This window comes from Equus caballus, chromosome 8 (genome assembly GCF_041296265.1).
Source record: "Equus caballus isolate H_3958 breed thoroughbred chromosome 8, TB-T2T, whole genome shotgun sequence".
Classification (NCBI taxonomy): Eukaryota; Metazoa; Chordata; class Mammalia; order Perissodactyla; family Equidae; genus Equus; species Equus caballus.
The window spans coordinates 30814151-30831600 of record NC_091691.1 but is presented as its reverse complement, the minus strand read 5'-3'; positions in this window follow the sequence as shown (position 1 = coordinate 30831600).

Sequence of the window (17450 nt, the reverse complement as noted above, 5' to 3'; positions counted from 1 at the left end):
GTGTCGTGACCGTTCCAAGGCCGAGCCACGCCCGTTCCTGTGAGCTGCACGGACGCAGCGTTCCACCAGCCGGAGCGCAGACACTGTTGACAGGGGGTGTCTTATGATCACCACACTCTTCACACTTTGAGAAGTGCTACCATCTCAAGGTCGAACAGGATGCTGTCTTGATGGTGAATCTCTTGAGTTTTCTTACACCTTTATAATCATAAACACTCCTGCTCCATCGTAATTGCTCACACACATGTGGAATGCACAATAAAATCCCAGAATCCCAGAATTGGGAGGAACCTCCAGGGACAGCTGACTTACTGACCTGTCGGTCAGAGAGAGGAAATCGAAGTCTGTGGCCACAGAGAGCACCAGGCACCAAGATTAATCACCAAAGGATCCCAGATAACCACTCCCTTCCTCCCATCACCACAGAGCACCCAGGCTCGCAGCACTTTTCATCCGTAATTCATCACGGCGACTCCATCGAGATTAAACAGCCCAAGAGTGATCCTCCCAACTGGAACCGGACAATACGGACACTTGAGGGGGGGGTGATGGCTGGACACGACGGGGAGTGAAAACTACGGCAAATTCAAGGAAGGTGAATCTGTGGGGTGTGAGCGAGCAGAGGAACGGCCGGGTCCAGCCGGGCCTGGTGGCCCACAGCAGGCCCAGCCGGCCACCCAGGACACTGCTGTCAGCAGCACACGTCCAGTTACACACCGGGACCCGAGCTTCACAGACGGGAGAGAAACAGGAGGGTGTTCCTCAAGGTGCTTCCTCCAGCAGAGGACACCCAAGAAAAGTAGTTCAGAAGCTTCCAGCCTGGAAACAAAAAAAGAGGAAAAGGGAAAATCTTAGGATAAAGGCAGAGAAATATTTGATAAAGACTCAGGAAAAAAAAAAGAAGTCTGTGGTGATTTCATGTGTTGCTTTGGAAACCAGAACATCTTGACCCGGAAAAGAAGAAACCGGATTTATTGGTCTGGAGTTTGAGTTGTTGTTTTTGATGAAACTTGACTTTCCTTTTTCTGAGCTTTCTTTCTTCCAGAAGTTGCCAACTGGAGAAGGGAAAGGGAAGAGAAGGAAAAGGCAAGAGAGAGCTGTGTGCATCCTGGGGGCTCTGGGGCTTTCGGGGTCAGGAAAGGAACACCCCCGCCCCCAATTGTCAGGGCTTCACAAGGCGGTAACTCTATTCCAACTGGCTGAGGCAAAAGCGGGGGATTTCCTGGCTAAAGGATGGCTTCTGATTTGCCTGAATCCAGGCGCTCGAGTTCTGTCACCAGAGGCATACTCCTGTCTCTCTGCTTGTCTTCCTTCCGCAATAGCTCAGCTTTCAGGTGAGCCTTCCTAGGGATGCGGAGAGGAAGTGGCTCTAAAAGCCTGAGGCCTCCCTTCTGTCCACTGAGCCATCCGCCCTGGTCACTGCATTCTGACCGTCCAGGCCTGGGTCAGCCTGGGGGCCCCTAAACCCCAGGAAATGGGTGGGGAGAGCCGTTCTCAGGAGCCTGAGGATGACGCTGGGCAAGCTGAGGCAGCCACAGGCAGCGGGCCCTCTCCCCAAGGCTGCTCCCCTTCCTGGTATTAGAGATAAAAAAGGGGAGGAGGGAGGCAGGGAAAGTGGAAAAAGAGAAGAAAGGGATGACACACTTCAAACCAGGGCCATAGAACTGGGGTGTGTTGTGCCTGTTATTATTAAGCAGCTTAGAGCTTTGAAAACACAAAGCTCCAATGCAGATAATTGTGCTGTTTACAAGATTTTAAAAAGACTAACAAATATGTCAATTCATAAGGCTCTGTGGAAGTGTGGTCTCGGAAATAAACACGAGGCTGAAAGCTGCCTGACAGAGATGTCCTCATTCAGTCACGTCTCCGGTACTGTCCCTACACCCTCATTTTGAGATAATGCCAACATCTAAATATGGGGTCCTCTGTTCAGTCAGGCCCCCAGCAAATGGCCCTCCACCTCTCTCCTCCCATCCCAAACAACGCTTTAGGAAACTGAGCACCTAGGATGCAATTCTATCCTGAGAATTAGCAGATTGTGAGTATTGTAAGAAGAGAACTTGGAGAGTCCAAGAGAAATCAGGCTGCTCCTGGGTTTCTGTCTTTCATTTTTCTTCATTTTAGAAATCACTCCCCTGCCATCTTCCCCTCTTCCTTTCTCTCTGGCTGTCCTCCCAGGGTCTGACATCTCTCGCCTTCTTAGCAGGACACAGGCCCGGGGACTGGGCGTCCCCACACCCCAGAGCCTCCCGGGGACACAGGACAAGCCGCCTGCATTGGCCTCATGTGACTCCAAGGACCCGGAGCCTGAGCTCACGGCCACGTGTGGGAAGAGTGAAGGGGAGGCGGCCACTGCATTGTGAGGGGCAGGGGCCAGCATGTCCCCTCCCTTCCTCTTCCAGGAGAAGGCAGCCGGGTCTCCTGGGTCTCAGACCTCCTCTATCTCATTCACCATCTCAGCGTGGCCTCACGGCATCTTCACCCTCACGTCAGCTGGCCCTCTCTCAGTTCTAAACTAAAAGAGATGCAGAGCCAGCATAATGGACCTCAGGCACAGGGGGACCCAGGGTTCTGGCCAGGCCATCGGTAATCTGTTTCTGCCTCTCAACTGGCTTCCTCTTGTGGAGATAAGAGGGGATGGGGGGAGAGGATGGGTTGGGAGGGATAAGATGAGGCAGGTGGGTACAGGATGGGGAAGGAGGGATAAGATGGGGAAGGTGGGGAGAGGAGGGAGCAGGAGGGAAAAGATGAGGCGGGTGCGAGAGGATGGGGTAGGAGGGGAGGTGGCTGTTTCTTCATCCTCATGTCCTTCTTCTTGGTGCCCCCAGGATGGCAGGTGGGGAAGGAGACCCCCTTGGACAGGGATGGCAAAGGCCTCTTGGTTTGTGTGTTTGACTCTGTCCCTGTCCATCCCGAGGAGTCCTGGGCGAGTACCTGAGGCCCCCTTTCCTGCTGGAGGGTTGGGCTGCATGATTGACACCCGGAATCTTTGCATCTGCCACAGAGCATCCCTGGGACTGCCTGAGGTGTTGAGTGTGGAGCTGACATGTGGGGACACAGGTCTGACCCTCCTTATTCTCCAGCATCCTGTCCTTGTCCACCTGACCTCTGAGGTGGTGGCCCAGGTGTGAGCACTATGTCCCTCCAGCCCACTGACCAGGATGGATTCCTGACAGCCCAGAGACCTGGCTCTCAGGTCAGTCCCGGCAACCTGTGGGTTCCAGGTCCTGACGTGCTTGGTGGCTGCTGACTCACCTGGTGCTGTTTCTCCAGAAAATTCATGTAAATCTCTCTCTCCAAACAAGGTCTGTGGAAAGGCTTAGGACTCCTAGCAGAGGTCACATTCCTTGGGCTTCCTGTGGCTCCCGGAGGCCTCTATCACCCCCTACCCACACTGGGTCCATGTATCACAGCCACTGGGGTTGACTGTCGCTCAGCCTCAGGGAGCCCAGGTGGCTGGAAAATTGGATGATGCCATGCGGAGCTCAGGAGGGACATGGACGCTCAATAGAAAACGCTGGAGCTCCCCAGGGCAAGGGGCTAAGTCAGTGCAGTTGAAGAGCTTCAATTTGGGTTACAATCCCCAGAAAGCAACACTCTGGAGATACAGAGGGGTGTGGCCCTGGAGCTCCTGCTTCCCTGTTCACTGCCCCTGGGGAGTCCCGGCTCACCCTGCAGGGTCCTCAGTGTGACTCCCACAGGCCTCACTCTGCAAAGGGGTTTTGGAGGACATGTGCACAAGTGCGTGCGCGAGCGCGCGCGCACACACACACACACACACACACACACGGGTACCACAAGCATCACTGGATTCAGCTGACCTGAGCTGGGAGCCTTCCTGGGACTCGCCTCACCCTGGTCTCTGTGGTGAGGGGGCACCCATCGCTCAGAGCCTGTAGGACGGGGGCACAGTCTGGCCTGCACCTGCTGGATTTGGTCCACGCAGGGTTTGAGAAGGAATGGGGTTAGATGTCAACACTTCACATTTGTTTTCTCTTGAACAACTGTAAGACCTGGCACTGGACTCGTCCCTTGGCTGGAGCCGAGCATCTCGTGTCCCCAGTGCGGCCCCTGCAGGATCCTGAGCCCGCGGGCCTGACGTCAGCTGTCTGCAGTAGGGCGCTGGGCTGGGTTCTGGCAGCCTGACGCTTCCATCCAGCTTCCTGTCAGCTTTCCCATCATTAACTCCGTGAGGCCTCCTGAGCCACGTCCTTCCTCCCGACTGGGTTAGCGCCGGCTTTGGCCTGAGTAAAGACAGTCTGCGGGCAGCTGGGCTCTCAGCCTCGAGCTACTAACCAGGAGGGGCTGGAGGCTGCCCTAGGGCGCGGTGAGGTCACGCTGCACGGACAGCCCCTCAGAGGGAGGCTGCTCCCGGAGCCTGGCACCCTGGTCTTACTCCCCTCACATGGTCTGGGAGCGCTGCCAAGTGAACACCTTCCCCCCACTCTCCCTCAGATGCCAGGCCACACCTCATTTAATCCTCACGACAGCATGATGAGGAAGGCACCCATCACCAGTTTCCACATGAGAACCTGGCCCCCCAGAGATGTCTAGCTGGTCCCTGAGGCTGCACAGCTGGCCCCGGGTGGCCCTGGGAGTAGAACCAGGTGTCTGTTGGCTCCAAAGCCCAGGCTTTCCCCTCTCGCTGCCTTGTCCATCCTGCTCCCACACTCCTCATTCTACCTGGTAGCTTTTTCTTCCTAAGAACATACACCCTTGTCTAGTCTCTCTGGCTCCTGCAGCTTGTTTCAGAGCAAGCAGAGAGTGGGCGCCCTCTGCTCAGGCACGCCTTCCGGTCACGGCCCCACTGCTGGACACAGGGATGACACAGGGGACGCAATGGCAAAGTAGCTTCTGTGTTACTTTGGGGTCTTAGGGACACGTGGCAGCTGTGAGTGCAGCAAGAGATCCTCCCGTCTCCACCGCTTTCCTAGGACGGGTGTTTGGGCTGGCTCTGCTGTTTTGCTGCCACTGTCGAGGCTGCAGAGAGTGTCCTGGTACCTAAGTTATTGTGCACACGTGGGAGCCTCTGTAGGACAGATCCCTAGCACAGTGCTGGCTCTTAGGGAGTCCTTGGTCAATAGTCATCACGTGGATGAGTTCTTCTAAGTCCAGCTGCGATCAACAGGGTCACACACGCAGTTGCTTATTTTAGACGCATCTGTTGGATTCTCCTCATCCTCATGCATCATCCTCTAGATCCATCACATCATCACATCACTGTGATATCACCACCGTCACCAACATCGTCATCATTATCATTATCATCATTCCCATCATCCCTGTCATCACCATAACCACCAAAATTGCCACCATCATCACTTTACCATCATCTTCATCACCCCCATCGTTGTCATCACTATCACCCTCATCATCACCATCACCAAAACCATCATCTTTGTCCTTGCGATGGTTAATTTTGTGCGTCAGTTTGACTGGCCATGGGGTACATAGATTAAACATTATTTCTGTGTTGGTGCGGATGTCTCTGGATCCAATTACCATTTGAACAGGTGGGCTAAATAAAATAGATAGCCCTCCCAATGTGGGTGAGCATCATCTAATCCACTGAGGGCCTGAACAGAACAAAAGGTGGAGGAAGGAGAAATGCACTTTTTTGCTTCTTGCCTGACTGCTTGAGCTGGTCTATATCATCTCATTTCTGGCCCTTATACTGGAACATTCACCTTTAGCTCCCCTGGGTCTTAGGCCTTCAAACTCAGAGTAAGTTTCACCATGAGCTTCCCAAGGTCTCCAGCTGGCAGATGGCAGATCATGGGTCTGTCCAGTCTCCATGATCTTGTGAGCCAGTTCCTCAAAATACATCTCCTTTAGATAGATAGACGATAGATAGAGAGATCATATAGATATACAAATGGATATGGATATGGATATATCCTACTGGTTCCTGTGGAGAACTGATACATTCATCATCATCACCATCACCTTCACTACCATCACTATCCTCCCCACCTTCACCACCACCTTAACCATCACCATCATCATCATCACCATCATCACCACCATCACCATCATCATCACCACCACCACCACCACCACCTTAACCATCATCACCAGCATCATCACCATCATCACTTTCATAACTAACACCTGTTGGGCACATCTGATTAGAAGGTGCTGGGTTAGGACTTTGCACACATTATCTTACTTCATCTTCCCAATCATCACTTCTTAAATGAATGAGTTCATTAACTCACCGATGACCAATAGAGATCTTAAGACTTGGCTCAGTTACCTTAAATACCATACATGTGATAATAATTCTTCCTCCCCCACCCTCATCCTCCCACTAGCTTTCACTGAGTGCGCATTGTTTACCAGGAACGATAAATTACTTACTCAGTTTTCACAGTAACCATTTGCGCTAAGGACTCCTGTCACCCCCATTTCACAAGTGAGGCAGCTGAGCCTCAGAGAGGTAAACTTACTCGCCAACACCACCCGGCAATGGAGTAGAGCCTGGATTTGAACCAGGGAGTCTGGCCCCACAGTCGGGATCAAATAGGAGCCTCTCAGTGCCTCCCAGACACACAGGCCACTGCCGTTCTGACCCGGCCCCCAGCCTTACACAGATTCTGTCCCAAGTCTCTGGAGACCCAGAAAGGAGGAGGGTGGTGGAGTGAGTTCACAGTCATCAAATCCTGCTGTGGAAGAATTTTGCATTTATGTGTGGTTAGAGCTGGGGAGAGTGGGTCTGGGCTGCAGACATGCTCTGACTTGGCACAGAGCTGGCTTTACTCAGACGACTCTGTGAGGCTTCAGCTCCAGACGTTTTAGCATCTTACCAGGAAGCAGTTTTCCATTTCCCCTTCAGTGTAATTTCAGATTTTAATCAAGGTAGGACTTGTGAGAGTCTGAAATTGTCCTCCCTACAAAGGATGGCTGGTGCTGTAGACAGAGGGAACAGAAGGGAATGAATTCCAGGTGGAGATGAGAAAGCCACATGTGAAATGCTCCGGCTGATCCTGTAATCATTCTCATCTTCATGGCGGCGAGAGCCGCAGCTCCAGCAGAAGCCTCCAGAGCAGCTGAAGTTGGCCAGGGTGTGGTCCTGTCTCTCCCCTGCGGGTCCTGATGCCCAATGCGCTGGAAGTCCCCCGTGCTTCATCTCCAGAGGGTCAGGCCCAGAGACTCGGCAGGAACCGAACTCCTTAGATCAGTGAATGCCCAATCTCAGTACTCACCAAGAATGGATGCCGGCTAGTCCTCACTCCTCTGCTCTGCTCCGGAGATGGAGGTCCCTGCGCTCTTGGGGTTATTCACAGTATCTCCAGAACCTGGGGCTGGGGCTGTGCTGCGTGCATGGGGTCCTGGAGCATCCACCTGATGGAGTCCACGGGTTATGTTCCCCAAGAACTGGGCCGTCCGCTTCCTCCGGGAGAGGATACATGTGGTCTCGGCTCTTTGCACCCGCTCAGGCCCCAGCCCTGCACCTGGGTCCTTCTCCTGACACTGGGCCCTGGCTGCGGATGCGTGTCAGCTCTAGACCCTGGGCTGGTACTAGCCCTCTTCTGACCATCAGGTTGACTAAGTTAGGTTATTTACCAGTGATTTCCTGAGATGAGGTAGGAGCAGGTCATTGACTAATGGGCACTTTTTAGTCACGCTGTTATTAGAATAGTAAGACATCAAAAATGCTTTTATGTTAAGCAGATGGAACAGTGGCGATATGTTTGTAAAACAGTATTGCAGCCACAAAATACATGATTACTGAAGAAATCAGTTCTGAGAGGCAGTGCACAAGTGACACGGGATTGTGTTACGGCCTCGGAGCTTCGGGCACGGTTTCCCTGCACTGCCCAGACTTCCCGAAATGTAGTTGTGCTGTTGACGTTTAAAGCGAGCACGTGGCAGAGGAAGCTTCTTCTCCACGTGATTCATCAGGTGTGACACTCGGGGTCACATGGAGCTGGCTCTGCCACCAGAGGCCCCTGCAGAGGCCCTGCCTTGAGGAGCTCGGGCCTGGAGCCAGGAGCAGCCTTCCCTCCTCCTGCGGCCTGGAGAGGCCACTGAGACTCCCCAGGGCATGGTCCCTGGTGGGCAGGAGCCCTGCCACTGAAGGTACTAACAGCCCGAGTACTTCCTCAGTGGGTTCCTTTGTCTCCCTCCCTGTGCCAGGGATCTGAGAAATGCAGTGTCCTTGCCGGGAGCCATTTCTCTGAAGCCCTCCTCCAGGAGGTTCGGTGGGTGGAATCAGGGTGGGTCCTTGGCTGTGTCTGCTCCTCGCCCCCACCCTTCACTGCAGGGGGAGCAGAGGGAGAGGCTGCGGGCCCACGGCGCTGCATCAGACACAGGCCCTGAGGATTTCCCGCTTTCCCAGCTGCCACAAGTGGGTTGTTTTCAGAAATAGAACTGGATTCACAGGGATAGGCCTCCAAATGCACGTGTATGCGTGGAAGTGGAAGAACTCGTGTTTCCAGAGTCTGTTCTCCAGAACAAACTCCCCAGACAGTGGGGATGGGAAAGGCTGCATCTCTCACTCCCTGTTTGAGCTTCATAAACACATTAGCTCATAAAAGCCTCTAAGCCACAGGGTGTCCTCGGAAGAGAAAGAGAAAGCGGCCTATGGTCAGCCGCGTCCCCAAAGGTGCTTTTGAATATAAGGCCCTTTCTCTGCAGAATGGCAGAAAGCTCTGGGAAATGCTGATCCAGAGCAAGTTTTAAAACTTTATTCCTAGTATTAGAGTTTTCTTCCAACTCCCAGTCCCCAAACAGACTCTGACACGGCATTGAAAAATATCAGGCAGGTTATTTTGTCTTAATTCAATCTCAAGTGGCAGAAACACAACTCAAAGCAGCTGTTGCAAAAACTAGAATTTACTGCTCATATGACAAAAGCATCCAGGTGATGGCTTCAGGCATGACTCGTTCTAGGGGCTCGGATGACATTATCAAGATTTTGTCTTCCTTTTTCCATCCCTCAGATCTGCTTTCTCCATTTGTGCCTTGGCTTTCCCCATGGGGTACCAAGATAGCTGCCTGGATCTGATTCTCTCTAATATCTGCATCTTCTCAGAAAGCTCAGCACTCTTCCTTCTCAACAGTTTCAGTGAAAACTCCAGGACTGAGTCTCATTGGTCCACCCAGGGCTCCATGTCCCCCCCCCCCCGCCCCGGGTCAGCCTCTGGCAGGGGATCTAATGATGCAGTTAGCTGAGATTGCGTCACACAGCCATCTCAGATCAGGAGAGGAAGCAGTCAACCTGACCACACAGCACGACGAGGGGTGACGGCTCACCAGGGAAAACGCAGGTTCAGCTACTAGAAGAAGGCGGACCGCGTGCAGATCCAGAAACACCAACAAATGTCCGTCAGCCTTCAAGTTCCCGACAATCTTGTCTTCTCCTCCTTTCCTCCTCATGCCTCTGGACCAGCTGATCTCCCCCTTCCCGTCACTGCAGGGCCACCTCTTGCCCAGGTCATCCATGCTGACATGGAAGTGTTCCCTCATTATCCTCATGTGGCATGTGTGTGATATCCGTGTACTAGACTCTGGGCTCTTGGGAGAGCTGTATCTTCTCTCACCCGTGCTCTGTGAGCCCAGCTCTTAGCACATGGTGCCTGCATCTGTCAAGTGCTAAGTTCGAGCTTAGAGAATGGAAGAAGAACGATTGAAAGGAAAGTGGAATCCAGGCGAGTAATTTCCTGCCCTGATTTTTTGCAGGTTCTCCTCTTCTTGTGTCATGTTGATGTCATGTGCCTTGGACGGCTAGCAGGGGAGAGGAAGTGTGGAAAGAGGGTCTGTCTGCTCACTGGCTCTCCTGAGTATCGTGGCTCCCATGGTGGGATCGTGTCAGGGTCTCCATGTCCATTGCCTTGGTCCAGTGTGTCGTTCCAGGTGAGGGCAGAGGAGCCATATGAGGCTGATCTCCCCAGGCCCTGGGCAGCAAGGACCAGAAGGGTTGAGAAGCAACTCCAGCTCAGCTCTTCCCAGTCACACAGGTCTGGTCACACGTGGAGCCCAATTTTGTGACCCTGTAGTCCATTTTCAGGTGCTCAGCCCAGGGCCTAGCATACAATCACTGCTCAGCAAATTACAGTCGAGCGACTATATGAATGTACAAATGAATATGATCTATTGTGGCCCAGGGAGGTGGGCCTTAGGATTCCTGTTGCTCAGTAGGGGGGATGGAGGTTTGTGTGGTCCAAGATCTCATGTCGCCATTTGAAACCATATCCTACGAATCCATAGCTGAATCAGAAAGAGGATGAGATGGTACTATGGGCTCAAGCCAGGTTTCTAAGTTCCAAAAAGATTATTTCCCCTCCTTACAAGAAAATAGGAAAAGCTTTAGCTGAAACACCTTTAGGAAGCTCCCCTCTCTCCTTAGTGGAGCTGAGGACCCACAGAGTGAAAACACAAAAGGAAACGTCACTGAGAGAGCTTAAGAAGAGAAGTTAAACATTTTCATCACTTCAGGATGAGATGATGTTCTGGCTGAGTTGCTAAATGGGGAGGAACGTAGCCTTTTCGACTTTAGTGCGACAATTCACTGAAAATGAAGCGTTTGAAGAGAGCGTTGTCTGAGTGCATAGTGAAACAAGGAGGATCCAGCAGCAGTCGTTCCGGCTCCTTCCTTCCAGTGGGGATGGTTGTGGAAGCTGAGGCACTAATTAAAGCAGCGGCTTCTTCTCAGACAGTCTCAGGGCATCTGTTCCGCTTCATCCCGACTGGAGTGTGCAGACGGGCCCCCCCGCACGTGTCCAGCAGGGTTGGTGTCTGGTGGCAGCCCCTCTCCACCCACGGCCTGGCAGCAGGTGGCCCACCAAGGGCTCAGGTGGTGGTGGAGTCTCTGGAGAGGACAGGACATCAGGAGACCCTCATGGACTGAAAAGTCTGCCTGACAGTGTCAGAACGCGAGCGCTTTCTCTTTGCAGAGGCACCACTCACACTTGCCACGCATGCATTTAAGCACTGCGTCTCGACGGGAGGGGCGCTGTCTTCCCTTCCTGCTCTGGGTGCGCAGGTGGGACCTGTTTCAGGGCATCCAGTGTCTCCTGGTCCAGGAGGTCTTGGGGCAGGAATGGGGGCAGGAGGGTGGACACCTGGTGAGTCGCCTCCAGTCACCTGACCTCTTGGGGCCTCGGTTTCCTCATCTGCAGGGTGGGTGTCATGAGAGTGCCTGCCTCAGGGGGCGCCATGAGGTTGTGAGGTGCTGGGGTCCCTCGGAGTCATCCAGGTGGTGTGTCAGGACTGCCCCACGTGCCTGGCCACATCCCGGCCAACGTGCCCAGGCCCCTGGTGCTGTCGCAGATCCAGGGAGATGATCTCCAGGGCTCCGTGGAGATGGGCCAGGCTCCCGAGGTCACGTCCTGAGCTGGTACAGCTGCATTCTTGTTGCTACGGCGCCCTCAGGACCAGGCTCTCAGCAGTTCTGATGCTCTGGAGAGAAAGGAAATAGGAGAGGAGCGGGTTTTCTTGCTGAGTTCCTGCAGACACATCTCATAAACTCTCGATGGTCAAGGCCATTTCATTTCAGACTACATCTGCCAGCCACCCTTCCCCAGTCTAGAAACCCTTCTAGAAGTCCACACAGCAGACTCCCTCAGCGGAACAACATAACTCCATCTCCCAGCTGGTGTCCTCCCCACTTGTTTGACGAGGTGGCATTACTGCCGACAGCCTGGTGGAAAGCCTCAGGGAGCTGGGATGGTTGTGAAGTGACCTAGGCCAGCTTGTTCACGGAAAACTATCAGGCTTTTGGGTACATGACACTTAGCTTCCAGAAAGTCTGAGATGACGAGGGCTACATGTTCTCATCCACCTCTCCCACCAGGTAATGGTAAAGCTGCCTGGACCAGCTCTGACACGTAGATGGTCATGCATTAAACGCATTTATTAGGAGGCAGACACGGAACGGCCCCTATCACACTCCTCTATAAGCCTGCAAAAATTCCAGGTCTCCTTGCTGAGACGTGATCTGGTTTTGCCCTGCAGGAAGGGTCTCCGTGACACTCCAGAGGCAGGATCTTGGCTTCCTGGTCAGCACCACCCACAGTGTCCTCCCATCCACATGCCGAGCTGGGACTGAGAGTCCAGACCAGCCGGCCTTCTGGTGCCTGTACCTGCACAGGTGTGGATCGGGTGAGAGCGTCTCCGGAATATGTCAGAGTCTCATCATCACCAACAGAAAAGCACTTCTAAGGCTTGTACTGGTATTCACCACCCAGAGAAAGTCACTCTGGCTTCGCTGTGCTGATAAAATAACAACCCGTCTGCTGATGAGCAGACAGAATGTCAGCAGAGGCTCTTGTGGCGGCTGCTCGGGACTGAGGGATTCGATCATAAACTCCCGACCTGGGTGCAAATCCTGAGGGAGCAGGTGGAGACAGCCAGCTGGAGTGGACCTTGAACAGCTTCCAGGTCTCCAGCTGGCAGGGCGTGGCTGAGGCCATCCCTTGGCCCAGGTTTCCTGTTTATAGGTCAGTCCCCTGTCATGGCTGGGCTTTGACTCCCATGGCCTGGCCGCCGCCCTTGGGGGCTGAGCCACCATCTGGGGATGGACCGTGGACAGGACAGCTCCCTCGGGGGAGAGGAGCTTCAGGTGAGCTGGACGAGGCCGAGAACCAAGCAGGGAGAGTTCGTGCAGGTCCAGGTCAATCGCACACCTGTTCTGTAGGGAATCTCCTTCCAGGAGGGGCGGCGAGGTCAGGAGTGGGACAGGAAGGTGGCCCTGGAGCCGCCATCCTTGGCGTTGACAGAGAGCCCTGAGTGCAGGCAGCGTGCTTCAGCTCATCGCTTTCAGCTGCGGGAGATATGCCTTGTGGTGACGTGTCACTGAGCTTTCAAATGCAGGCTGTCCCCTGTCCCCAGGGCCGTGTGAGGCTCATGTGCAATCACTTTACCCCCCGGCCTTTTACGGGATCACAGAGGCTTCAGTAAGAGACCCACGGGCTCCCCCTTCCCGTCTCTGGGGTCTGGGAGGACAGTTCGCCTGGTCAACCCAAATGCAGAAGCAGGCTCAGCACAGACTGCGGGCCCATCAGTAATTAAACTCTCCTGGTCAGAGCACGGACATTGGGAGGGGCTTGAAGGGAGAGTTGATGACAGGGTGACCCAGGGGAGTGACTGAATTTGTAGGCACCATGTCCCCGTCCTCTCTCTGTACTGACTGAACCTCCAGATCCGAGGGCCCAGGCAGGATGGGCCCATCCCGGACGTTTCCAGGTGAGCTGAGTTTTCCGTCTGGCTTTGGTTGGTGACAGCTGGGGACCCGGAGGCTGCCCTGCCTGGATCCTTCTCCACCACCCACCACGGGGTGGGGGTCCCAGCAGCAGGAGCCCAGCATCCCTGTGTCCTCCAGGCTTCATTCCTGAGGGGGCATCACCTCCAGCCCCACCCCCAGCCCCATGCACCTGCTCTCCAACCTGGGACAGCGGTCCTGGGGCTCCTATGCAGGGGGTCAGCAATGGGGAGACAACACTCTGATACCGGCTCCCACCTCCAGACTCATCTGTCTGTTCACAGGGGTCCGGAGGCTGAGCACGAATGGTCCTCCCTGAACCATTTGTGGACGAATAATGAAAGGATCTCGTGCCCCTCCTGCGTCTCACTCCCCAGCCCCACATGGCGGCAGGGACGCGGGGCCACATCAGTTCAGACTGTGGGGCCTCTGTGCATCACAGCTCAGTTTCTTCTTTTCACTCTGTGTGATGGTCTGACCCCCTAAGTCCTTTGTTAAATGCAGCTGACGTATTTCAACGTGATCTGTTTTCATTTTCCTGTATCTGTTTGTGTGTGTGTATATGATGCATACAATTTTCTTGAGACTTCCTCTTTGACTCATGGGTTATTTAGAAATGTGTTGTTCAATTTCCCAATATTTCGGGGTTTTCCACATATTGCTTTCTAGTTTAATTCCATAATGGTTCAAGAATGTGCTTTTACAATCGATGATCTTTCATTTTTATGGCCCAGAGAGGGTCTAACTTGGAGAACGTTCTCTGGGCACCTGAGACATGCCTTCTGCTGTGACAGTGCCGGGTGTTCTGGGATGTCTGCTCTGTCGAGCTGCTGGCTGATGCTGTCCAGTCATCCGTGTCCTTACTCATCTTCTTCCTGCTTGCTGTGTCACTTACTGAGACGGGGTGTTGAAGCCTCCTACGCTAATCATGGACCTGCCGGTTTTTCCTCTCAGTTCTATCGGTTTTTTGCCTCGTGTGATTTGAGTTCTGTGGTGAGGTGCACAGACATTTAGGATCGTCACGTCTTCTTGGCGAATACATCCTTCTGCCTGTTGCAGTGGCCGCTTGTCCCTGAATCGATCTTGTTCTCAGGTCCCCTGTGCCTGAAATCAGTGTGTGTGCTCCAGCTTTCTCCTGGTTTGTGTTTGCGTGGTCCACCTTCCTGCCTCCTTCCACTCCCAGCAGATCTATGTCTTTATGCTTATTAAAGTGGGCTTCTTGTGGACAGAAGTCATGGTTGACTCTTGCTCATTTTTATCCAATCTGGTAACTTCCAAGTGTTCACTGTTGTGTTTTTCTACTCACATTTGAAATGGTTGTTGGTGGAGCGAGAGTCACGTCTGCCACCCTGCTAGTTGTTTCTTATCTGTTCCATTTGTTCTTTGTCTCTGTTTTCCCTGTTTCTCTGCCTTGTCTGAGATTAGTATGCATTTATTATTCCATTTATCTCAATTGCCTTATTGTTGATACCTCATTTTAAAACATTTTTCGTGACTGAACTATGGCTTATATTATTCATTTTTAAATAATCTGGGTCCACCTTCAAATAATGATACACTGCTTCACCTGCAGTGTGAGGACCGTGGAACACTGTACCCCAACCCTTCTCTGTCCTCCCTGGAGCATTGTTGGCGTGTGTTTCACATTCCATGTTATAAATGCACAACTAATTATCACTACTATTCCTTCAAGTAGTCATTGATCTTTATGAGCAATGAAAATAAGAAAGAGATAACATTTTACCTTCCTTTAGTCCGTGTCTTGTGCTACTCTTCCTTTTCTAGATCCACGTTCCTGACCTACATGACGTCCCCTCCGCCTGCAGAGCCGCCCTTCCCGTTTATGGAGGAGTAGGCCCATCAGATCTTGCTGATGTGGGAAAGTCTTCATTTCTCCTCACTTTTCCAAGATGTTTTCAATGGATGTAGAGTTCTGAGACTCTTGTTTTCTCTCTTGGGACTTTGAAGACATCACTCACTGTATTTCAGTGGCATCATTCCTCTGAGAGGCATCTGTAATTTATTTTTTTTAAGATTGGCCTTTAGCTCACATCTGTTGCCAATCTTCTTTTTTTTCCCTTCTTATTCTTCTCCCAGAAGCCCCCCAGTAAATAGTTGTATATTCTAGATGTAGGTCCCTCTGGTTGTGCTGTGTGGGACACCATCTCAGCATGGCTTGATGAGCGGTGCCAGGTTAGGGCCCAGGATCCGAACCGGTGAAACCCTGGGCCACTGAAGCAGTGTGTGTGAACTTAACCACTCGGCCATGGGGTCAGCTCCTGTATTTGTAGTTTGAACTCTGTCCCCTGTGCCCACCTGGCTGCCTCTGTTTCTCTCTCTGCTCTCATTTGCAGTAAGTTTACTCGCCATGTCCAGGTGTTGTCGTCACTGTTTATCCTGCGCGTTCTCTAAAGTTTCCTGGATCTGTGATTTGTTATCTATCACTAATTTTGGAAAATTCTGTAATTATCCTTCACACACTTCTTCTGGCCCATTTTCTCTTTCTTCTCCATCTGGGATTCCAACTCTGGGCATTTTAGATCTTTTGATTTTGTTGCACTGTTTTTGGAAGCTCTACTCTGCATGTGTGTATTTTTAAAATCCATTCTTATGTTTTCTCTCTGTTGTGTTTCAGTTTGGGGAATTTCCATTGACTTATCCTGCCATTTGTTGATTCTTTTTGTGTCTGTGTCCCTGTGAACAATTCTTCCCATTACTGTGATTTTGATTTCTAGCACGACCATTTTATTCTCTCTCATACTTCCCCTCTCTGCTGAAATTACCTATCAAATGGTGCAATGACTATCTTTCCCATTAGCATCTGCCATGCTATTTTTAAACTTTTAATTTCCTGTCTGATACATCAGGAACACCAAATTGAATTGCAGTTGGGTCCTGAGAATTACCTTGTCTCTTTGGACTGTGTTTTATCTTGCCTTTTGTGTGCCTTGTGGTTTTGGTGGAACGCAGGATGTGCTGTATCTGGCAGCAGATACTGAGGTAAGACTTACTTGTGCTGGAGATGAGCACACCTTTCCTTCTACCCGGCCTTCAGCATGAGGGGCTGTGCTGATCCAGGTAGAGCTGAGTTGGGCTGGAAGTGTCTGTTGCCTTGGTGACCCTGCCTCCCCTGGAGACCTCCAGTGCCTCTAGTGATCTTTGCTTTTGTGGCCCCTCAGCTTTGGGTCCCACCTTGTGCTGTTCCATAGAGAGCAGCTGTGTCTCACTGCTGATTTTATCTGAGGGTCCTTAGCAGGGTGCTGGGGTGTGGCGGGGGGGGGGGGGGCACTCTCAGACGTGCTCAGGCCGCCATCTCAGGCAGGCACTGTGAACCTGAGTCTGGGGGTCTGGCCGTCCTGGGTGTCCCTGTCCCTCCCCCATGGAAGAGCTCCTTTGTTCCCTGCTGCCCCCCGTGCAGTTTTGTGGCCCTTCCTTCTCTGCCCTGAGGGTGGAGGAGGCCGAGGGTCTGGGTGGCCCTGCCCTCCCACAGCAGAGCTTCCTCAGCTTCTCCCCAGTCTTGCCTGGGGACACCTGGGGCGGTTCCTGGGGGAAAAGGCTGAGGGAACTGGGTGTGGGCCCCTGTGTCTGTGGACTGCCTGCTTCCTGGTCTCTCATCGGCCCATACTCGGCTTGTAGCAATTTGCTAACATTTCCAGTTTAATCTTCCTACCAGCCTCATCAGACACCGTCTGTCCCAATTACCCAGATGTCTGGGTCCTATTGCCCAGGTGCCTGATTCTCCGGGTTTCAGAGTAGCCGTTTGCTCTGCAATTTCAGTTCTCTAACAGGCTCAGGAGAAGTTGCTACTTTGCAGTCTGGCCGGCTGTTTGTCCCGTTGTCTGGGTGGGAGACACACGCTTTCCTGCGGCCTCTCTACACTTAAACCACAGATCAGAACATGGTCTTAAAAATAACTTTTGATGAGATGAGAAAACAAAACAAAAACCGAGAATCCTCCCTAGTTTAAATAACCAGATCAGAGAGAAATATCACATTTTATTAACGTCCCAGCATCCCAAGGAAATGGGGTCTCCATTTTCATCTGTGGGTGCAAAGCGACCCCTGAATTATTCTTCCAGTGATTTATTCCACGTCTGGGATGAGGAGCTTATGCGCAGTCCTAATGGGAAGATGGTTACCAGATGAAATTCCATGCCACTCACCTCCCAGCCTCCCCGGGCCTTCTGACTGGTGGTCGGTCACAGAGACAGCGTCCAGCGTCCAGCAGAGCAGAACAACAGAAAAG